Source organism: Protopterus annectens, chromosome 1.part1 (assembly GCF_019279795.1).
Source record: "Protopterus annectens isolate FY-2018-M chromosome 1.part1, PAN1.0, whole genome shotgun sequence".
NCBI classification, from domain to species: domain Eukaryota; kingdom Metazoa; phylum Chordata; order Ceratodontiformes; family Protopteridae; genus Protopterus; species Protopterus annectens.
This window is the reverse complement of record NC_056726.1, coordinates 1,316,004,167-1,316,029,849: the sequence shown is the minus strand read 5'-3', so window position 1 is coordinate 1,316,029,849 and position 25,683 is coordinate 1,316,004,167.

Here is a 25,683-nt window from a genome sequence, read left to right as displayed (position 1 = left end):
AAAATTGCACAGGACACTAAGGATAATCACAAGGCTTTCTTTAGTTATGTTAGGAACCTGGGTGGTAATTCCCAGATATGCTCAGAATTAGTCCAAAATGACAAAAAATACACCGAACCCACAGACATTGCCAACATCCTAGCTGACAGGTTCAGCGCAAACTTCTCCCTCCCCACCAAAGGGCAAATATCTATCCCAGCAGAGTGCTGCCCCTCACATCTCAGATGCTCAGGTAAGAGCCATCTCCAAAGCAAAAACACAGCATCAATGGGACCAGACGGTGTCCCGGGCTGCATCCTACATGAACTCCAAGAAGAGCTAAACCCAAACATAAAACTACTGTTCAATCTCAGCCTTACTACAGGATATGTACCCAAAGAGTGGCGTACAGCAACTGTGGTCCCTCTCCACAAAGGTGGTGCCTCAACGGATCCTGGAAACTATCGCCCCATAAGCCTGACTAGCTTGGTCTGCAAAGCTATGGAAAGGATCATCATGGACCTCATAAATAAAGATATTGGGGACCTACAGACACTGGATCCTACATAGTTTGGCTTTGTTAAGGGCAGATCCTGCCTCTTAAACCTGGTTGATTTCTTTGAAACAGTCACCAAGGCCATTGACAGGGAAGGTGGTCCACACAGCCTACCTGGACCTCGCAAAAGCCTTCGATACAATACCCCACTCGGGCATTATAGATAAGCTCACCAGCTTAAATATAAACCCCTATGTCACTAGATGGGTTGCAAACTGGCTCAAGGACAGAACCCACAAGGTTAGAATTGCTGGAGCCATGTCAGACTCCAAACCAGTTACAAGTGGCATCCCACAAGGCTCAGTCCTGGGACCTCTCTTGTTCGGTATATATGTCTCGGAGGTACAGGCCAACACGGAAGGACTGTGGCTGACCAAGTTCGCAGATGACTGCAAACTGGGCACCATAATTGACTCTCCAGCCGACACAAGCATCCTCCAAAAGGGCCTCATAGAAACAGACAACTGGTGCCAGTGCCATGGCCTCAAGCTAAATGCCAAAAAGTGTATAGTCATCCCCTTTGGCAAAAACAAAGTGCCCACAAATTACCACATAGGTGGAAATCTATTAAGTACAGAAGAAGTAATTAGGGACCTGGGGACCCAAATTGATAGCAATCTCTCATTTGACAACCATGTGGCCAAAGTGGTTAGAAAAACATTTTATATAGCCCACCTAATCATGAAGGGATTCACATCTAGATCAGGGGAGGTCATTGTGCCTCTTTACTCATCCCTCATCAGGCCCATAATTGAGTACAATGCCCCTTTTGGGATGTACCTTACCAGACACCTGCAGCAACTGGAAAGACCCCAAAAGTACCTCACCAAGAGGATCAAAGGGCTCAAACAGATGCCATATGCTGCCCGGTTAAAGAAACTCTAGCTCTACTCAGTGGCATACCGCCTGTTCAGAGGCGATCTGTGCCTGACATATAAAGCCATGTCCAAACCGGAATTAATGGACATGCTACACCTCAGAAAATCCAAATCCCATCGAGCTACACGCTCGAGAGACTTGAACCTCAGCACTGAAATAAATAGGACATGCTGGAGGGACAGATTCATAACCCAGAGGCTCCCTTCACTCTGGAATAAAATCCCAGTCCAGGTTAGGCAGAGTCCCTCATTGACTCTCTTCAAGAGGAATCTTGATGAGTGGATGGGAGATCATAGGTTTACCCCGGGTGTCACTTCTGTGTCACTGTTAGACAGAGGCACAGTATACTAACTTCAAAAGAGGGCATAGCAAAATTAATTTAAAATGGGTGGCGAAAGCCAAACACATTCTGGCTAGGCTTATAAATGCCCTAGGGCAGATAGCCTAGTATGAACCTATGAACCTATATGTCTCCATCTATATGTCTATGTATATATATATATATATATATATATATATATATATATATATATATATATATATATATATATAATCCACAAACGTTCCAGCACTCTTCATGAATAAAACATATAACAGCAAAATTCTTTTAACCACTTTATTCGGCAAAATCAGCTCCCAAACGCACAGACCGGTGGCCGGTTTCGCTCACAGCGTCATCAGTGTGCAAGTAATCACCGCCAAGGCCCGGATTATAACCTTGTGTGCTGCCAAAAATTTAAAGAAACAACACATCATTAAATGTCATTGTATTTAATAGTGTATGTTTGTATATATGCTTATTTTTATATACATGCACACAAATATACATGTATATATGCACCTGCACATAACTTTAACCCTTATATCCCTAAACCTTAAATATAGAAAAATTTTTTATATTTATTTTTATTTTAATTTATATTGCTAAATATATACTCTAAAAAACAGCAAAATTACCTATATATTAAACATTCTATTTAACACGTCTATAAACTTTGAAAAAATATCCTTTGAAGCTATTGTTTAAACCACTTGCCCACATACATAAACTATATCTCTTGTGAAAACAACCTAAAGTTACTACCTATGTTCACCAATGGTCATTTAATCCAGGCTTAAACAAGGCCCCCAATTGTATTATCCATCTTCTTTCTTTTGTTGTCAATATTTCATGTCTTCTGTAGTCACTAATATTAGGTATATCAACCTTATCCGGGACAACCACGCATACACACTACCTGATGAAAGACGTCGGGGAACAACCAACGGCTACACGAGGCAACCCCCAACGACCACCACCGCATCCACAGGATCACCCCCACCTCCTCCACAGGCTACAGATGCCACCATACAACAAGCAGAGCTTATCACCAACCCCCTCCTCCCGTACCTACTCCCATGGCAGGAAGCCCAGCCAGCGGGCCTAACGAGCTCAACAGAGAGCAACCCCAGCAGCCTTTTTTATGGCAACAAGGACCAGGCAGTCCAGCCCTCAGCACGGGGGCAACTCACCAGTACAACGGGAGAGGGAGGGGAGGACTGAGAACCACGGGCAGAGGGAGAGGATCGAGCCGCTGGACACATGTCGGCAGACCCATGAACACCAGGAGCTCCACGAGGAGGTACTAGGGAGCGGGAGTTGCAACTCACCAGCACACTTTTCAATTTAACTAACAGAAATCTCTCAGAGGCCCATGTGAGCTTATTAAACAAGGGCTTCTCCTTTTTGCCATCACAAAGAGCACAGATCACTGACGTTCTGCTGGATCTCAGGCTTTATCTCAGAAAACTAAATCTGAAAGTGCTTCTGAGTAACACAGAGGACACAGACTCAGAATCCTCCGACGTTCCTGATGCACTCGCAGCCCCCAGAAAAAAGAGTCTATTCACCCCAGCCCTCAACAACACGCTTTCAGCCTTCCAAAGAGTGTGTGAGCAAGATCTCAGAGGGCTTCTTAATGAGCCCCACTCCCATAAATGGTACAATCTCTCACCAGCGGAACTGGACGCCATGCGGGACTTAAGCCAGGATCACAATCTGCGTATCATGAAAGCAGATAAAGGAACAGGTCTTGTACTTATGGAGCAGGAAACCTATGTACAGAAACTTAACAACTTGCTACTTAACCAGGACTTTTACAAGGCTGTGACCTTGAATGAAGTGAACAAAAGCTTCACTACCATTGATAAGCTGCTCAAAACCCTGGAATGCAAGCAGCATATCACCCTTGAGGAATTTGTTTTCTGTCTGTGCACAACCCCAGCCTAGGAAGAGCATTCGGCATCCCCAAAGTACACAAGGACCCCACCGACCCCCCATTCAGGCTCATCATCTCTAACTATAAAACCAAGACAGAGACAATATCAGAATACCTGGACTTCATTTTCAACCCGCTAGTTCAGGCAACGGATTTTTACATCAAGGACTCCTGGGACTTTTTAAACATTTTGCATGAGAGCAATATTGATTTTTCAAAATGCATGTTAGTAACGCTAGACGTAGTAGCATTATACTCCAACATCCCCCACAGGGACGGTTTGGAAGCGTTAGAACTGTTTCTTAACAAGCATGCTAAATACAATGTTTTTGAAACTGAAATGCTTATAGCTTTAACCACAGTGGTTCTGAAAAACAACTTTTTCTGCTTCAATGGAGCCATCTACCTACAGACCAAAGGGGTGGCGATGGGGTCCAAAATGGCCCCCTCTTTTGCCAACCTAGTCCTCAGCACATGGGAGAAGGAGACCTTGACCCATATACAAGGCTTCCACAAAGCCCACTTATACCGTCGTTTTATTGACAATATTTTTTTCGTGTGGGAGGGTGACAACACCGAGCTGGACACCTTCCTTACGACTCTCACAAACAGCATCCCATACCTAGACTTTGTAGTCTCAGGACGAGGGACCCACATCTCCTTCCTTGATACTCAGTTAACCATTGACCCCAGCACTGGCAGCCTTACCTCCAATGTGTACCGGAAGAACACTTACAGGAACAACTTCCTGGATTTCAATAGTCAGCACCCCTTCTTTATGAAGAAGAATGTGCTCAAAGGGCAGTACATCCGCCTCTCCAGGATCATCTCTGACGATGATACCTTCCTCAAGGAAAGCCAATTCCTTTCAGAAATGTTCATCTGCCGACATTACCCCAAACAACTAGTAGAGGATGTGTTTCAAGAAGTGGCCTCCCACAGATCAGACAGACACCCACCCATCCTTACTCATGGCTTCACCCCCCAGGTGACCACCAGAACTACTGAACTCAATAACAGAAACTGTAGTTTCCCCATCCCCATCAGCCGAGATATGCAACCCATTAGGGATATCATTGGCAAAAACTGGAACATAATAAGAGCGGACCACAACACCCATCAGATAGTGGGTAATGAGCCTGTCTTCTCATACAAGAAGACGAGAACTCTTAAACAAACCTTTGAAAGGAAAGAGACCCCCATACTCAGGAATGGCGCAGACCCCATGAGCCTGCTAACCCACAAAACCCCAAAGGTATGGGACCTTGCAAGCATTGTGTAGTCTGCCCTTTCATACACTCAGGCACATCCTACACTTTTCAACACTGCAACATCACGGTGCAGTTCAAAGCCCAGCACGACTGCCACTCAACTTTTGTAGTCTATGCAGCCTACTGCAACCAGTGTTTTTCCTTCTACATTGGGAAAACAATTAGAAAGCTCTCAGACAGGGTGAAGGAACACCTTGCAGCCATCAGGCATAATGACAGTTACAATGCATTAAGCAGACATGCCACCAGCTGCAATGGCTTCACCTGTTTTAAATTTCTAGTGGTAGAACAGGTCCAGCAGTTTTTGGAGATTGCAACACACTACTGGAGCTGAAGGAATTAAGATGGCAACTCCTCCTTGAAGCAGAATACCCACCAGGGCTCAATGAGAATCTCAACATTAAATGTGCATTAAAGTGGTACAACTAAAAAGTTAAAGCACTCCACCTAGTGGCAGGATGTTAGCAGATAAAACCTTTTGTTTTATAGCAGTGTCTCTCATTAGTCCAAATACTACTGCATTGGCGTAGAATATCTACCAATCATAGTGAAGTATTTTTACACCAGTTAGACTATTTAAAGCCTGCAGAGTTTTGCAAATGCATTACATTTTGCTCTGATGAAGTTCGATTGTTACCAATAAAGCGAACGAAAGCGCTCAGCAAATAACAGTTCTGGCTCAGCGTCTATTCATTGGAATTCTGTTTTTGTTTTTAACAGTTCGGAAGTTTTCAGTAGTATATATATATATATATATATATATATATATATATATATATATATATATATATATATATATACATATATATGTAACTACACATACACACGCAGAAATAAGTATAGGAAGATACATATGTAGAAAGTGCACACAATATGGAACAGCCACTATGCCTACAGTTGCCACCTTACCAACTGGACACTGTATGAGCCACCCATGCAAATGACAATTGTTGCCTGCAACGTATACTCAAAGAGAGGTCGAAGGATATAACACCACACACAGATTTGCATACATGGGAAAGCTTTATTTGTGTACTATTACAGTTGTATATGCCATGTCATATAGCTGTTTAGACACTGGCATATATATAAGCAGAGTAATGCAACTCTGAAACAGTTATACTAATACAGTAGTCTAGAAAGGTTTACATATCTTGCTGTCCAGACTGAGGCCTTCAAGTAGTACAATAGTAAAGACAGACTGGGCCACAGGATACCATACAATCAACAGTAAGTAATGCAGATGTATAGGTCAGCAGCCTCTGTCTACACTCTGTACACAATCCCTAGGGGGTAAAGACCTCAACTGACACAATGGGATGTAACTGTTACATAACAAGGCATAACCGACACCATCACAATCTCACTGACAAACAGAACAGTCTGTATGGCAGGAGGTAGTAGGCCTGCATTTACCCAAGGTGGATTGTATGGTAATGTACATCCAGATACCTTAAGGCAGCTTACCCCTGATACCCCCACATGTTGTAACAGCCTAAGGTAGTTATGGATCATCCCCCCAGACTCAATAATACAGGGCAATATACCACTGTTACATACACTGGCCTCTGGAGTGCATAAGGGCACATGTATTGTGTAGGAGAGGCCTACACATATATGGCCCCAACCCCACAGTATGTGTGGGGGACACAACAGCAGTGTACTGATGGCAGGAATGGCAGCATGACATACTCACAGCCCAGTACAGAACAAGCCCTGACAGCATGTCATATGTGCAAAGACTGGTATGTAGGTAGAGGACAGAGGCTGGAACACAGGCCCATATTTGTAAAACTGTTGTCATACACTAAGCAAGCTGCTGGTGTTACAGGATAGTCTGCAACGTACCCTTAGTCAAGAATATGAAGTTAGATACAGAAATGGATGTAGCCATGTACTGATAGCACTCAACACACACACTGCCAATGGTATATCTGACACAAGACCTGTGTGGTGGATAGACAAAATATAATAGGCACACCTCTGGCCATCAAGAGGATAGGCTCACAGTTGAGAGCTATGCAGACAGACTGCATTCCAAGTAAAACTAGTACGTGCACACAAACCATGTGACACCAGTGGTATACAATGCATACAACAACTCTACTCACACTCTGTCTGTAGTCCTGGAACCTCCTACAAATATGTAGCTGTCCTTTGTGTGCAGGTTCTCCTGTAAGAGGTATTGCTACCTGCTGTCTGTAACACTGATGCCCACACACAGGAAGGATGTCCATCATACAGGAAGGGTAAAGGGACCAAGCCCACATGATTTAGGGATTTATAGTAGGTGGTTGCAATGACAGTGGTAATTGGAAGTACTACACAGCATGCTGCATGCAGGTAGCAAGTGGAGGATACTGATTGGTGCAGAGGCCATCACCTGATCATTTGCATCACCTACAAAATCCATGCTGCAATCTATTGAAAGCAGCTCAATCCATTTACTGGAGAGAGACAGAGAGAGAGAGAGAGAGAGAGAGAGAGAGAGACAGAGAGAGTGAGTGAAAGCCAAAGGCAAAGCCAAAGCACAAAAAATAAAACAAAGAAAATAATTACATCCAGCAAACTATCCAGAACAGACATCATTCCCACAGCAGGTATGTGAAGTATATATCCATGTAATTGAATGTAGTACATGGTCCATAATAATGGGATAGATGATGTGGAATGATTTATGTGTGCCATCAGGTGTTGTTGTAATGATGTTCAACTGAACAACTGCTATAGACAATAGTGTCTGTCCCTGTGGGTAGTGGGCCATAGTTGTCAACTGTGCAGATCAGCACTGACTGACAATATGTAAGCCATCATAGTGTGTGTTGTGTAATGGGAAGTATGTATATTACGTGGCCAATAGCTGGAGGTGGAAGTAATGCCATTATGATGGACACATGGGATCCACAGCCCACCCCTTGCAGGATACTCAGGTGAATCTGTAATGTAGCATTCAGGAATGCCATAGGTTTGTAATAGGATTACCTGCAATCTGGTCCTACATATACCCCCCTAATGTCAGGTTGTGTCCATATGTGGCACCTGTCTGTGTTGTAGCAAGACAGAACAGTGCAGCTGTGCAGGAAGGTGTTGTGCGATTGTGGACCTGATGTCTTAATGTACCCCACATATAGGTATGCATATGTGTACATATGTACACATATATAATATATATATATATATATATATATATATATATATATATATATATATATATATATATATATACATATATATACATATATATATATATATGTATATATATATATATATATATATATATATATATATATATATATATATATATATATATATATATATATATATATATATATATATATATATATATATATATATATACATGTATGTCCACAAATATACAGATACCCATGTGTAGACATATATATGAGCACATATATACATCACATATATTTACACATATATAGATATATACCTATATGCACATGTCTACATATATACAAACACACACACACACACAAACATATATGTATGTAAATACATGTCCCCTATATTACTACCACAGTGCTGCATGCTATGTGTGAGGTAACAGCTCACATAGCAATACACACAGATATCTACAGCTGGCAGTTTGTGCAACATAGATGGGTATGTCACATGTGAACCCCTTGTTAGAACTACATTGCCCTTGTCTGTGAAGTATGGAATGGGAATATGAGGAAGTATGGCAGTTATAGCTGTGGAGGTGTTCAGGGTTGGTAGATATAGAGGACAGTCTACTGGGGTGGTATGTGACACATGTGGTGGGTAAACACCCTGGATGTTGTGTGTGGTCTCTGATGTGGATGCCCCATGGGCCCCAATATGGACACAATGGGAACAAGCCTCCCACCCACTGCTATTCACAACAGCAGTCCATGTCCTGAATGTGCCTGGCCTGGAGGCTAAGTAGGAGGAACATGTTGGCCCTGTGAATGTGTACTGGGTGCCTCAAAGTGATGTACAGGCATCTACATAAACCATACAAGCATCTACATAAACCATACTCACTAGCTACAGGCTGCTGCCTTGGTTGTATCCCAGAGGGACCTACATAAGAGGGTGAGAGATGTAATGTCAGTGGTCACACCTGTGGCAGTGCTATAGGGTGGTTGAAGTATTACAATACATCAACGGTACATTTCCACAATACTACCACATATGGACATCTGTTTATCACTACTATGCAGCAACACAATATATCTATGACATGTCAGATATGCATGATCTACTTGTACCGATGTGGATGTATATGCAACAGTGGTCTACTGATGTATATATAGGTTCATAGGTTCATAGATTAGTATATATATATATATATATATATATATATATATATATATATATATATATATTAATATAGATATATGTATATATAGCTATATATGTATGCACATCCTATGTGTACAGATATGCCTAGTTATGTTGGTACATATGTAGATATCTATAACTATATGTGCATACATATCTGTTCTGATATACCTACCACTGTCAATATATATGTAGATATCTATACGTATATGTGCATATGTATCACTATCTGTGTAAGTGTAGACCTATATTGCTCTGTATATGTATATATCTGAGTATCTATATGTATATCTTTGTACATATACATATCCATCTATGTATGTCAATATGTATATGTGTATATATCTTTATAGATATCTGGATAATTATATATACATATATGTTCACCATATGTCCTGAACATGGAGTGGAGCCATACCTCAGCCCCTATAGTCTCAACTTCATAGTGCAAGGGGATATCATATATGTATTGTAGGTATATTTGTAGACTATTGTTACTGTAATAGGGATTGTCTTCACAGAAATGGTGTGTGTGGGAGGTCACATCTGCTTTTAACATGTGCACCATTGGCTACTGACAGACATCCTAAAGACATCATAGTACAGTACCACTGCTAGCACAGTACTGCTCCTGTGGACTACAGCAGAGATATGGCCAGTATATATGGACAGTCTGACACACTCTGGACAGTCCAGAGGTATACACAGAACCCCTTAGTGCAAGACATGTGGACCAAGCCTGACAATGTGGATGTTAACAGCCATGTAGATGGGTATAATACATAACTATTGGTATACATTTGCCCCCATAGGTTATGCATTCACACACCCCTGTTTGTCCTGACACATAATAACCACTGGTACAGAGGTGCCATAGCCACATACTACCCACTAGTTATTGACATAAATCTGTACAGCATCCCACTGCTTTGTCTGACATACATGATTGATATGGTGGCCCAGGAGCAGTACATCTGGAAAGTATCTGGACATGATATCTCACTAGGTAAGTACACTAAGCTGCTAGGCATGTAACAAAGCACTGTGCAGGCTACAGGCAGACTTGCTCAACACTGGCCTACATTTCCTATGGGGGAATACACATGTACCTGCATTTATAACAGGCTCTACAGGCATGTCACAGCACAGAGTAAAGGGACACCTGTGTGAAAGTGCATGACCACAACCAATGTGAAGACAGCCACAGCCACATATGGTAAGCTAGTGTAATATTACAGTACATGGACTATCTGTTCAGCACCATCCTCATATGTGCCACTCACACACTAACCCTACATATACTGGGCCACTACACAGTGTGGTCTGATGCCTGTCTGTGGTATGGGACATGTGTTTGTTTGGCCCTACAAACATGTAAGCCGATAGAATAACATACAGTGGAGCAGCATGTAACATCAGATAGAAAAGGACCAAGAACAATGGCATCTACCACAGTCTGTACACAGGCCAAGGTACATATTAACAATACACACACTGTTGACAATCACCATAAGTACATAGACCTCAGTACTGTACACACAACCACAGAATGTCCAGGTTATGTCATCACATATAACCCCTACTATACATAATATGTGTAGCATTCTGATATTTCACTGGCTTGTTATCAGATATGATGTCACTCAATATGGTGTACAGCACAAATGCACCTCTTGCTGGTTGACATATGTACAGAGGTTGACAGAGTTGTGGTTGGGGGCACAAACACAGGTCCAATATTGGCATGTTGCTGTGATAAACTCATACATTTACTGTTGTAACAGGGTTTGTTGCAACATATGTCCTATCACGGACATGAAGTCAGTAACTCCCACAGCTGTCACCATCTACAGACTGCAATCCTCACACTACCTTCTGCAGTTCACAGATAGGTGTTCTGTGGGTAACACATAAAACAAAAGGCACCACACACTGCCCAGTCTGCAGATGACCCTATAGATGAGGGTTTCCTCATAAACATAGCACTGACATAACAGGTATTGAAACATGTAGGACAGCCATATCCACACCCTGTTAAACCAACAATACTCCAAATGCAATATAGCAGCACTTACAGTCTGTAGTCAGGTCAGGCACATCCCCCTCCTGTTTATTGCCCTCTTTCCACAGTGTATGTTGATAGAGGTAAATCCCCAATCCATCTGTGATGCTGTTTGCCAAACAACAGATCTAGTTCCTGCTCACAGTGAATGAAAAGGCCCAACACCAACATGATGTACCTAGATATTGGAGTGTGTTTCCATGCAATTGGCTATGGGAATATTACCACAGCTGTTCCACATGCAATCAGCTAGGGGAGGGCTGCAATTCATGCAGAGGCCATCAGGTGATCATGAGCATCACTTAAAATACACATGCTGCTGCCTAAGCAAAGCAGGTGTGGGTCTCCAAATCCACCAGTGAGGGAGTGGGAGAGGCAGACAGAGGCAAATATATGTCGGGGAGGGGTGGGAGAGTAAAACTGAAGCATGTTTGTGTCACACACCTACCAGCACAGGTATCAAACCCCCGACAACTATGTAGTTCTATTACAGTTTGATGCAGTTATTGGATGCACCACATGGGTTACCTGTTGTGGAGCACTCAGAACATATATGTGATGGTGAGTGACATCTGCAACAGGGATACAGTAAATATATAGTAGGTGATGTACATGTGCCTGTCTGCATGAACAGGTGCCAGCGTCAACACAGCCACAATCCCACAGGGATGCACACACATTGACACACTTGGCAGGGCCAGGAGTACCACTCATCAGTAGTGGGATTGTCACAACACATTACTGTGCAGGTATCACATGCACCACACGGGTCATATGGACATTGTATGAGCAAAGATTATGAGGAGGTGTCAGACATCAGACAGCATGCTTCAGTATGCCCATGGGGGTTGTAGTGAGTGTGGATGTAGACATACGCACCATACAATACACACACAAACACACAGGGTACCAGTACTGACATGCATGGGTGCATGTGTGCACGGATGTGTGGTGGTCAACTGTGCCAGCAGGCTATGCAAGGTTAGGTGTTGGGTATACCTTGGCATCAGGCCACATGACAGTGGTCTACATTGTGGCTCAGGGCTGTAGTTTCTGCATTTGCCCACACAGGTGATTATTGTATCCCCCATCCAGTCACCTGGGTGACTACTGTGTGTGGCCAATGCTGTGCATCGCCTGCCATGTATGTGTTCCTTAGTCCATGACATGGATGGTGTCTAGGATGTGCACACCTCCCACATGCATGTACAGTGACATGTGGAACTGCACCTGGTGTGTCTGGCTTATGTTGTGAACACAGATTATCATCAGATGTGCCAGTCTTGGCCACCTGTGGCAGGAACTGGTAATGGGCAACAGGTTCACCCTGCACTTACATTGATAGCATGGTAACAGCATTCCCAGGTGTCAGTGGCATCTGTCCATACAGGGCATGTTGTCAGGCATGGTATTTCCATTGTGGGTCACATGTGAAGGCACCACAGGTGGTGCAGGTGTCCATTAGGGAACATGGAGGAGGTACACTGTCTGCATGTACGTGCATATTGGACATATGGGCAGAGTGACATGCCCTCTGTAGCCCATTGCTATCACTCCATAGTTACTATCAGTGGCCAATATGCAGTGTACTACCCACATATTGGCTGTTGCCTAGGCATGTGTGTGTTTGAGGCACAGGTTGAGAGTGTGTTCTGGGTAATACTGGGGTTGCTAACTGTGATTGCCTGGCCTTGATGTCACATGTATGCGTATGGCTTTGCACCCCAGCATCTCAAATATTTTAAATCTGTTATCCCAGTATGGTGGACATTGTGATATATAGTAGGGCCACAATATAAGAAATATGCAAAACCCACTCCACATTGGCCACGGGTGTCACACACTCACCCCGACCTCTACACAGGATACAAGTTACAAACACACACACACACACACACACACACACACACACACACACACACACACACACACACACACACACACACACACACACACACACACACACACTCACACACACACCTGTCATGTCTTTGAGTAGAACCCCTACCTAACTAGTTTGTTACACTACAGTACTATGCAGTTATAGTACGAGCCCTGCACATTACTGAAGTACTTCTTCCCCAAAGGTGTATTTCACAATGGATGACATCAGCAAGATTACCAAAGTAGGGCATTTCAAATGTACTGCCATGAGTAGCCTAAAATGTATTGGCTCCCTACACAGACAGTGAGAAACACTCAAAACATCCACAACCAACATGTGTGAGTATAGAACCCCTGAAAAAGGTCTATATTACACTACAGCATGGAGGTGTTATAGGATGCACCACAGGGATTATTAGAGAACTCCTTCTCCAAAAGGTGTATTTCACAATGGATGACATCAGCAGGATTACCAAAGTAGGGCATTTGGAATGTACTGCATGTGACTTGTCTATAATGCATTGCTCCATACACAGCTATTGGAGTACACACAAAACATCCAGAGCTGCCACATTCCAGCAGTACGCAGTTACCTGATGTGCTACAGAGATTACTGGGTTACAACCTTCCCAGAGATGTATTTCTAGGTTGGTGACATTAGCAGCCTTGGCAAAGTTGGCAAAGTTGAGTATATGAATTATAAGGAGTGTGAGTACCCTAAAAAGCATTGCTCTCTACACAGTCAGACATACACAATTGCCATGTCTGTGGTTATAACACCTACTTAGCTACTTTAACACACTACAGCAGTACGCAGTTACAGCATGCACCACAGAGATTACTGGGATATTTTTACCCCAAAGGTGTATTTCACAGTTGATGTCAGCAGACATGCCAAAGTAGGGCAATGGAGGTTGTAGTACCTATGAAATGGCCTCAAAAACTTTGCTCCCTACTCTGACAAAGGAACACACATAAACATGCACACTTACAACATCTGGGATTAGAACCCCTACCTAACTAGTTTATTACACTACAGCATTACGCAGTTATAGCACATGCCATGGAGATTACTGGGATATTTTTACGCCAAAGGTGTATTTCACAGTTGATGATGTCAGCAGACATGCCAAAGTAGGGCAATGGAGGTTGTAGTGCCTGTGAATGGCCTCAAAAACATTGCTCCCTACTCTGACAAAGGAACACACACAAATATTCATACTTACAATGTCTGGGAATAGAACCCCTACCTAACTAATGTATTACGCAGTTATAACACATGCCACAGAGATTACTGGGATATTTTTACGCCAAAGGTGTATTTCACAGTTGATGATGTAAGCAGACATGCCAAAGTAGGGCAATGGAGGTTGTAGTGCCTGTGAATGGCCTCAAAAACATTGCTCCCTACTCTGACAAAGGAACACACACAAACATTCACACTTACAATGTCTGGGAACAGAACTCCTACCTAACTAGTTTATTACACTACACAGTTACAGCGTGCACCACGGAGATTACTGGAGTACTCCTTCCCCAAAAGTGTATATCACATTGGATGACATCAGCAGCCTTGCCAAAGTTGAGTATATAAATTGTAAGGTGTGTGAGCACCCTAAAAAGAAATGCTGTCTACACAGTCAGACATGCACACAAACACACACACACTCTCACAGTTGCCAAGTCTGGGGTTAAAACTCCTACTTAAGTACTTTATCACACTACAGCAATATGCAGTCACATGATGTGTTACAGAGATTACTGGGCTACTACTCTCCCAGAGGTGTATTTCTAGGTGGATGACATCAGCAGCCTTGTCAAAGTTGAGTATATGAGTTGTAAGATGTGTGAGTACCCTAAAAAGCATTGCTCTCTACACAGTCAGAGGCAGACAAACATGCACACAAACACACACACTCACAGTTGCTAAGTCTGAGGTTAGAATTCCTATCTAATTACTTTATCACACTACAGCAATACACAGTTACAGGATACGCTACAGAGATTAGTGGGCTACAACTCTCCCAAAGGTGTATTCCACATTGGATGACCTCAGCAGGCTTGTAATAGTAGGGCTATGGGGAGGGCGGTGTGTGCATGGGCCATAACCCATTCATCTAGGGGTTGACACGCCACATGTGGGCACACACGGGGTCATATGTCACAGGTACATGTATACAGCTTCTAGATGACTTCTTCCTTGTACAGTCATGTTGCACAGCTGGCATTTGCACCACATAGTCTGTAATGCTGACAGATACTGGTGGCTAGTATCTGCAGTGAGTGACATCTGCACCTCATGTGTTTGGGCACCTTTGGCTGTGTGCTGGCTGGGACAGGCCCGGATGGCTCCTTGTCACAGTCACCCTCTTCCACACATCTATGTACATCTACATTTGGCTTATTATAGTGTGTTGTCCTGACATATGTCTCTATTCCTATCCACTGTGTGTGCAAGGTATGAGTGATGCATACTGAGGAGTGTCTGCACTAACAACTGCAACTGCCAGGTATGTCTGGTCTACTGGTGTTTGCAGTCATGGCCTTCATGTGTTTAAGTGTGTGAGCATGCCCAGTATGATCTTTCAGTATGTTGTTGACTGACATTGCCTTCATTTATCTAAGTGTGCGAGCATGCCCATTATGGCCATCTGTATTGAATGTGTGGATTGTGTCCAGGTAGTTTGATGTTGTTGACTGACATTGCCTTCATTTATCTAAGTGTGCGAGCATGCCCAGTATGGCCATCTGTATTGAATGTGTGGATTGTGTCCAGGTAGTTTGTGCTGCAGTGCTGACCTTTGTGTTGTACACCAACAGGTAGCATGCTGTCTCTGCAGGGTATCCATTGATCATTTGGCTTTGATTGTTACTACATTTCTGCATAGCGGGGGGGGCACACCTGATTGTTTCTTCATTACCTTCCTGGACTGCAAAATCACCTCATTTACATGAATTTCTCCTGCAAATGAGGTGATTTGCATACCAGGGCTTAGTCTGTGCATGATTAGTGCAGGAGCTCTCATGCACGCTCCTGCAGGTGCTTCCTGGATTACACAGCAGACTTATTGCCTGCTAGAGCTCCTGCACTAATCATGCACACCATGCAGGGCATAGAGAATCTGGGGGATTATCTAATAGAAAAGAGACATTAAAAGAATTATATATATTAAATGACAAATTTCACATGACTTCAGGACTCCATTTCAATAAATCCAAATCAAAAATGTTATTTTTAAATTAAAAAAAAAGAACTGCAGATTAAGGGGGATCACATCATAGGGAAACAAGAATCTACCTTAAAATATCTAGGAATTGAGTTATGCAAGGATAATAATGAATTAGTCTCAAAAAACTACAATAATAACATCAATACAATTAAAATCTCTGTGGAAAAATGGAACAAAATAATATTAACATTTGAAGATAGACTACAGTTAATAAAAATGGATTTACTGTCCAAGATCCTATATATAGCCTTAGCAATACAACTGTTACCAGAAAGGAATATACTTAAAGAAAGAAATTCATGCCTAATAAATTTTTATGGTTTCCCAAAAGAACAGAATAGCTTTTATACATCATATCAGACCATGGAAATAGGGAGGATTAAACTTTCCTGATATAGAAACACTAAAATAATGTCAGATTGGATAAATCCAAATTACTCTGCAAACTGGAAAGAATTACTAACTGTAATATCAATAAATGAATTTGATTTACAAAAACAAATTCAAGTAACAGATACAAACAATTTGCCATGGCACATATTATGTATTAGTATGCAATATAACATAACTAAACCCATTAAAACTTGTATGATTAATTATTACATTGACTCATTTAGGAAAATTATTAATGCATCATTATAGGCACAAATAACTTTTCACATAAAATATATAGAGAAATTATTAATTCCTGGGAATAGAAATGATTTGTTTGTTGGCTCCACTGTATCAAAAAACTAAAAAGATTTAGATATGCAAGTAATAAAAACAACATACCAAATTCCACAACAGATATAAATGACCAAAAACCAAGATCTTCCACACCTTCAGCTACTGCCGAGGCGCCAGAGGTTGGATTAAATATTTATTCTGGAAGATCTTGGTTTTTGGTCGTTTATATCTTGGATTTTATTTCTGTTTTTTATTTTATTTGTTGTGAAGTACATTCATGTCCAGTGATCCTTCCACTATAGTGCCTAAGATTTTTAGGCTTGATTATATGGCTTCCAGTCAAACTACCATAGAACAATTTACTATGTCCTTGGGTGAAAGAACAGGTGTACGACCAGCCCAGGATGAACCTATTACTTTTTGGAAGAAATTCCTACAAAAAGAACTGCAAAGAAGAGCTAATAATCCTTTTTCCTGTATTGGACAGCGAGCAGGCAACTCTTTAACAGCAGAAACAAAAGAGGTATTTGACAAATTAGATAAATTAATGTCAAAAGAACTGGCTGTCCACTTGAACTATCTAAGTTTACAGAGATATTTGGAATTGGACATTACACGTTATTGCTTAAGAGCCTTTAAAAATCCTACTACCCCTTTTGATATACAAGATGAGAATGATAAAAAAGTTCAATCTAGGTGGGTAGCCGCTGCCCATAGATGCTCTATTGAATGGATTAATATACTGGTTGAAAGAGATAGATTAAAACAAGCTAAACTTCAGAATGATATTGCTTCCACTTGTGAATCCCTATCCAGCATATTAGGGGTTGAACATATGGAACAGTGTTTATAGGACGTTCAAAATAAACTGATAGACTTTGAGAAGGAATTGCTGAATATTAAGAAATTTAAGATGAACTGTGACATCAAAGATTACGGTAGTGGGTCTGCCTTTTCCAGGTTAACCAATAAGAAGTGATGACAGAGGAACGTCCGATTTGCTGATCAGGAAAAAGACCAGAGACAATGGCGGCTCGAGCATTGGCTCAGATGTCTCTACTGAATGGAAGAGTGAATCTGGTGATTATCCTGGCCTTCCAGCAGCCCAGGATGCTCGTTTTCTACAGAAAACATTTTGGAAGAACAAGAGAACCAAGTTTGCAGAGAGGGAAATGGCTAGAAATGGCAATGCGACCACTGAACTGGGTAACAGGCAACAGTATGAGGGACAGTCAGCAGTACAATAAAGGTACAAAGGAGGTAGATGGAATTAATTCCAAAACGGCTAATTTAGAGACTTTAATATGTAATAATGAGGAAATGGACAATGTAGATGCGTATGTTGTGAATTTATCAGGTTGCACACTAAGTGATACTACATTTTCTGCATTAAATCATGGTTTAAAATTTATGCCTAGGTTACATATTATCAAGAAAGATATGTTCTGTTTGATATGCAAATTGCATTTAGCTTCCTTTTTTAAGGATAAACAGAATGTTAATAGCATGGTAAATAATTTAAATAGTAGTATGTCTTGTTCTGAAGATTCAGAAGAAAGTCTTTACTCCTGTGCTTCAAATGATGAAAGTGATGAACGTTTAGAAGTTGCTAATGCTTATTGTAAGCTAGATACATCTAAAATTTTGGTTAAAAGTCAATTTATGCCACCATGCACACACGAAGGTATACAGAATTTTGCAGCCATGGTGAATTTTGCAGTAGAATCAGTATATTTAGATTTTATTAATAATAAAAAACAGTGTGTTAAATTTAATTTAACTAAATTAGAATGGAAAGCATTGCAACAACTTAGTAAACATGAAGATCTTGTGGTAAAACCGGCAGACAAAGGGAACAAAGTTGTATTAATGCATTTCTCACAATATATGCAGATGTTTTTTGACAATTTAAAAGACGCTGAAACTTATAAAAAGTGTACTGCTAGGGAGTATGAAATAGCTATGCGGAAATTTAAAGATTTGTTACAAAAAAGAAAATGTTTGGGATACTTTACTAATGATGATGTAGATAAAAGATTTAATACTGATAACTGTGAGATGGCCAAGCTTTATTGCTTGCCTAAGATACATAAAGAGATTTTGCATCCACCAGGTCATCCTATAGTGTCGGCATGCAAATATTTTCTCATTAATATGGGCATATTTTTGCATAATTTTTTTTGCCATATGTTATTAAACAAAGTTCTTATATTAAAGATAGTGCTGCCTTTCTAGATAAGGTGCTACCCTTGACATGGACTAGAGATATGTACTGTCTAACAGCAGATGTAAAACATTTGTATACAAGTATCAGTCACCAGTATGGTTTAGAAGAGATAGTCCCCTTGCATATTATATTTTGGAATTAGTAGAATTTTGTTTGAAAAACAACTATTTTGAATTTGATAATCAAATATTTCATCAACTAAAGGGCACGGCCATGGGGGCAGCATTTGCCCCTATGTATGCAAATATTATGATGGGATTTTTTGAACTTGAATTTCTGTATCAGATATAGTTCTTTAAAAAGTATGTAGTCAAATATTATAGATATATTGACAATTTAATTTTTATATGTGAAGGAGGTAGAGATAAAGTGACAAACTTTTTGGATGACATCCAAGAGAATAGATTCATTTTGAAATTTGATGGTTTCCAGTTGGGAAACAAAGTGAATTTTTTGGACATTAGTCTAGAAGGAAGTAAGAGTGGGAAAATTGTCACTAAGGTACATCGGAAATTTGAGGATGACCTACATTTTTGGATGCCTCCAGTTGTCACCCTCCCACCCCCCCATCGCCTTATCTTCCTTATGGAGAACTAACTATGGTAAGGAGGCTATGTAATAACACAAAATAAGTAAATAGTGAGCTAGAGAAAACCTCACAATTGTTTATTAAAAGGGGCTATAACACAGATGAAGTGCAATTTTCTTTGGACAAGGTCAAGAAAGGCATTATATGTAAACCTAGTAGTGGTTATAATAGAAAATATCAAAATAGAACAAAAGAAAAAACAGATAATTTAAAGAAAATATATGCAGTTATGACTTATGATTTGTTAGCAGAAGACGTAAAACAAACTATTAAGTTCTATAGGACTTCTTTGTTTAAATACAGGGATTTGGTAGCTATACTTGATAAAAATCTAAACTTCTCATTCAGAAGGGGTAAAAATATAAAGGACGTGTTAGTCCATGCTAGATTTATAAGACCTAGTATAGGTCTGAGTTATAACCCTGATTTGTGGGAACATATCCATGTACTAAATGTATAATATGTCAATATATATGTAGGATATTTCAATGCATTAATGGAATATATTTTCAACCTAATGCTAAGTTTTCATGTAACACAGAAAGTATTGTGTATGCATTGAGATGTCCATGTGAAATGTTCTATATAGGTGAAAGTAAGAGGCATTCAAAACCAGGATGCAGGAACATGTCAGAGACATCAGAAATGAGAAAATAGAGAGCCCACTTGCAATGCATTTTAAAAAAAACATCATAATAGTAACCCACAAGGCTTATTAGGAACAGTTTTGGAACATATTCCTAGTACACAGTATAATAGCAATGTAAAGAAAAAACTTTTATATAAACTCTTTTTATATTGAAATATAGCACTTTAGCACCTAGGGGCATTAATATAGAATGTAACTGGAAAGTTTTTATATGAATTTTGTATTTAAAATATTTTAATTAGTTAATTAATGTTTAAATGATTGATTTATTGATTAATTGATTTATATTATTGTATAAATATGTGACTGCATTTTCTGTGTATCTATTCTCCTTAGAAGACTACTGCCGAGGCGCTAGAGGTTGGATTCAATATTTATTGTGAAAGATCTTGGTTTTTGGTCATTTATATCTTGGATTTTATTTCTGTTTTTTATTTTATTTGTTGTGAAGAAAATTCCACAACAAGGCTGGCTAACTATATAGAGTATTCTGTCATAGTCACAAGATTTAAGTAGAATAATTTAACAATTCTTCATTTAAAGAAATACCTAAATTTATGAAATACATATATGAAATTATATATAATGACTTTGACATGGGAAACAGTATTTCAAAATTTTACGAAATATTGATAAACTATAAAACAACACCCAAAACCTCATATTGGCAATATATAACAAAAGGACACTCACTACAGTTAAATGAAGATATTAAAATGAATATCTTAATATTGATAATATATGCGTCCTTTACACAATACTGGAATGTTTTTAATTGGAAAGGCTTGCACAGAGCATTCTTAACCAGAGATAAAATCAATAAAATTAATTCTTTCATAAAAGGAATATGCTGGAGATGTGAGCAAGTACACAATGCAGACTGGAACCACATTTTCTTTGATTGTGTTAAAATTAAGCCATTTTGGAATGGTATTAATAACTTCAGACAAGCTTTATTTAATGAATCATTTTATTTAACTAAAGCTCTTGTATTATTAAATGTGAACAAAGGTCCTCATTTGAATAGGTCAAATATGTATCTAGTATGGACTATACTTGCAATTTCAAGGAAGTATATAACAAGAAGATGGACTATAAATACAATAACAACTTTGGAAGACTTCTACAGCCTACTGAAGACCACATCATTATTGGAAATTAAAATTAAAGAACTAAGAATTTATCCAAAGCCATTTATCAACAACCCTTGGGGAAAAGTCTTATCATTGATTGACACTATACAATAATTGATCAGACACTCTGATACTGGATTGGACATACTTATAAAGTAACTGTATACATTAAGATACATTAAGATGATAGAGCAAAATCCCAAAAAGGGAAGGCATCTCTGATAAGTACTAGCAAGAAACTACGATCCCTCATAAAATCATCTAAGGCCAGCTTCAAAAGAAAAATTGCACAAGACGCTAAAGATAATCACAAGGCCTTCTTTAGTTATGTCAGGAACCTGGGTGGCAACTCCCAGATATGCTCTGAGTTAGTGCAAAATGACAAAAAATACACTGAACCCACAGACATTGCCAACATCCTGGCAGACAGGTTCAGTGCAAACCCCCCCCTTCCCCCCAAAAGAGCAAATGTCTATCCCAACAGAGTGTAGCCTCCCTGACATCACAGATGCACAGGTGAGAGCTGCCCTCTCCAAAGCAAACGTCTTACACAAGCTCCAAGAAGAACTGAACCCTCACATAAAGTCACTGTTCAGTCTCAGCCTTACTACAGGATATGTACCCAAGGAATGGCGTACAGTAACAGTGGTCCCACTCCACAAAGGTGGTGCCACAACGGACCCCGGAAACTATCGTCCTATAAGCCTGACTAGCCTGGTCTACAAAGCTATGGAGCGTATCATCAAGGAACTCATAAACAAAGACATTGGGAACCTCCAAACACTGGATCCTACCCAATTCGGCTTTGTTAAGGGCAGATCTTGCCTCTTGAACCTGGTCAACTTCTTTGAAGCAGTCACCAAGGCCATAGATGAAGGGAAGGTAGTCCACACAGCCTACCTGGACCTCACAAAAGCCTTTGACACAATACCCCACTCGGGCATCATAAATAAGCTCACCCGCTTAAATATCAACCCCTACATCACAAGATGGGTTGCAAACTGGCTCAGGGATAGAACCCACATGGTCAGAATTGCAAGTGCCATGTCAGACTCTAAACCAGTTACAAGTGGCATCCCACAAGGCTCAGTCCTGGGACCTCTTTTGTTCGGTATATATTTCTCTGAGGAACAGGCTAACACGGGAGGACTATGGCTGACGAAGTTCACACATGACTGCAAACTGGGTGCCATAATCGACTCGCCAACTGACATAAGCATCCTCCAAAAGGGTCTCACAGAGACAGATAACTGATGCCAGAGACATGGCCTAAAGCTAAATGCCAAAAAGTGCATAGTCATCCCCTTTGGGAAAAACAAAGTGCCCACAAATTATCACATAGGTGGTAATCCATTAAGTACGGAAGAAGTAATTAGGGATTTGGGGACCCAAGTAGATAGCAATCTCTCCTTTGACAATCACGTTGCCAAAGTGGTTAGAAAGACCTTCTATATAGCCCACCTTATCACGAAAGAGTTCAATCTAGATCAAGAGAGGTCATTGTGCCCCTCTACTCATCACTCATCAGGCCCATAATTGAATACAATGCCCCATTTGGGATGTACCTTACCCGACACCTGTAGCAAATGGAAAGACCCCAAAAGTGCCTCACCAAGAGGATCAAGGGACTCAAACAGATGTCCTACGCAGTTAGGCTAAAGAAACTCCAGCTCTACTCAGTTGCTTACCACCTACTCAGAGGCGTTTTGTGCCTGACGTATAAAGCCATGTCCAACCCAGAATTAATGGACATGCTCCACCTCAGGAAATCCAAATCCCTTAGAGCTACATGCTCCAGGGACTTAAACCTCAGCACAGAAATAAATAGGACATGCTGGAGGGACAGATTCATATCCCAGAGGCTCCCCTCACTCTGGAACATAATCCCAATCCATGTTAGGCAGAGCCCCTCAATGACCCTCTTCAAGAGAAATCTTGTCGAGTGGATGGGAGATCGTAGGTTTACCCCTGGGATCTCTTCTGTGACCTACTATACAGAGGCACAGTCAACTAATCTAAAAGGGTGGCGAAAGCCAAACACACTCTGGCTAGGCTTATAAATGCCCTAGGGCAGATAGCCTAGTATCAACCTATGAACTTATAAGATCTGTTATAGTGTCAGTCTAATGTAAATAGTGTACATAGTTATTTAAGATGTTATGTATAAATACTATGGAATTCATTCAAATGTATTTGAAAAATAAAAAAAAAATTGAGAAAAAAAGAATATATTAAGAGAAGAGATATGGTTGTAAGAATAAGGAAGGACAAAACATTTCAGCCTGGGTTAATGCAAGAGCAAAGCCAATTGTTAGTTAAGTCTTTCTTAAGTAGTAGTTTAAATTTGGATATGTTGCTAGAATTTAATATTGTCTGAGTCCTGGAATTCCAGGACATGGATATTTGGTGTGACAATAGAGAGTTACCATAATAATTATTAGGTTTAGTTGCTTTGAGTAGTACTTTGTTGGAAGATCTTAGTGGTCTGTTACTTGAGTAGGGCTGTACTAAGCTCTTGCATGATGGACAGTTATCTGGATGGTGGAAGATGGAATGAACGATAGTTGGTTAAGGGATAGGAGATGAGGTAGTTTGATCCTATGTAGTTTACGAAGTGCTGTGCAGTGAAACGGTCTGTAAGGGAGGTTAATAGCAAATCTTGTGATTTTGTTATAACAGTACTCCAATTTCATTAAGTCTGATTTTTTTGAGATTGGTAAATACTGGTGAGGCATAAAGAAGGGTAGAGATAAGATGGGTCCTAGCTATGGAATGATAGTGGCATCGGTTAGGTATGGCTTGACTATGTAAATTGCATCTAGCTTAATGTGGACCCTTTGATAGTTAGGGTGAGATGTTTGTCAAAGTTTAGGTTGTTGTCAATTGCAACTCCAAGGAGTTTGGTGTGCTGTCATTTTTAGTTTTATTGGCTGAGTAGATGGTGAAGGGGAAGAGTTATCAGGAACTTTGCTATTAGTGAAGAGCATAAGCTTTGTTTTATTTAGGTTAAGTATGAGTTAAGAGTCAGTGAGATATTGTTCAATGTCATGGAAAGATTGTTGGGTTGTTTGTAGGAGTTCTGGTAGAAAGGTAGCCAAACATATCAGAGAAAAGTCATCAGCATATTGGAATGATGGTTGCATGATGGGTGGCTGTGCAGAACCTGTTCGTGAATATGGTGAACAGCAATGGACCAAGAATTGAGCCTTGAAGTACACCCACTGTGACTGGTAATAAGGTGGAGAGTTTATTTTGCCATTGGACTGCCTGCTGGCAGTCTGTTAAGTAGCTGAGAAACCAGAAAAGGGCTGGCTGGGTTAGGTTTAAGGAAGCTAACTCATTTAGGAGCTTTTGATGTGATACTGCATCAAAGGCCTTAGACGTTAGAAAATACTACAATGCTGCTAATGTTCTATAACTGTACCAGCCATTTCTAATGTCATAAAGAATGGACAACTAAGGGTAGCTATTTTTCTTGACCTCAAATGGGCCTTTGAAGGAGCTAACCACCTTTTCCTGTTGAAAAGTCTGCAGTTTATAGGCTTTATGCAAATGTTATTTCCTGGCTTTCAAGAAATCTCACATACCGAGCCTTTAATATTCAGAATGCTGATGTCCTTTCACCCACCAGCATATTTAAAACACAAGGGTTAGTACCTGACCCAGTACTAGTCTCACTCTTTTCAATGATATCATCACAGCTGGCCTCTCAACTCCTTAGTATTAGATGGAGAATATAGTCTTCTATACCACTCTGCTGCTTTGTGAACACTGATCAACATTACTGTTCAGAAGTATTTCACTTTAATTTTTGGATGTTTCATTCACAATCATTTTCTTCTGAATACATCAGAATCAGAAATGGTGTTATCTGGCTCATTACAATAGTTAAATAATAACAGTGCTGTGTAATACTGTACACAAATATGACCATAATGAAGCACCAGGCCTCATATAAGCACATCAGACTT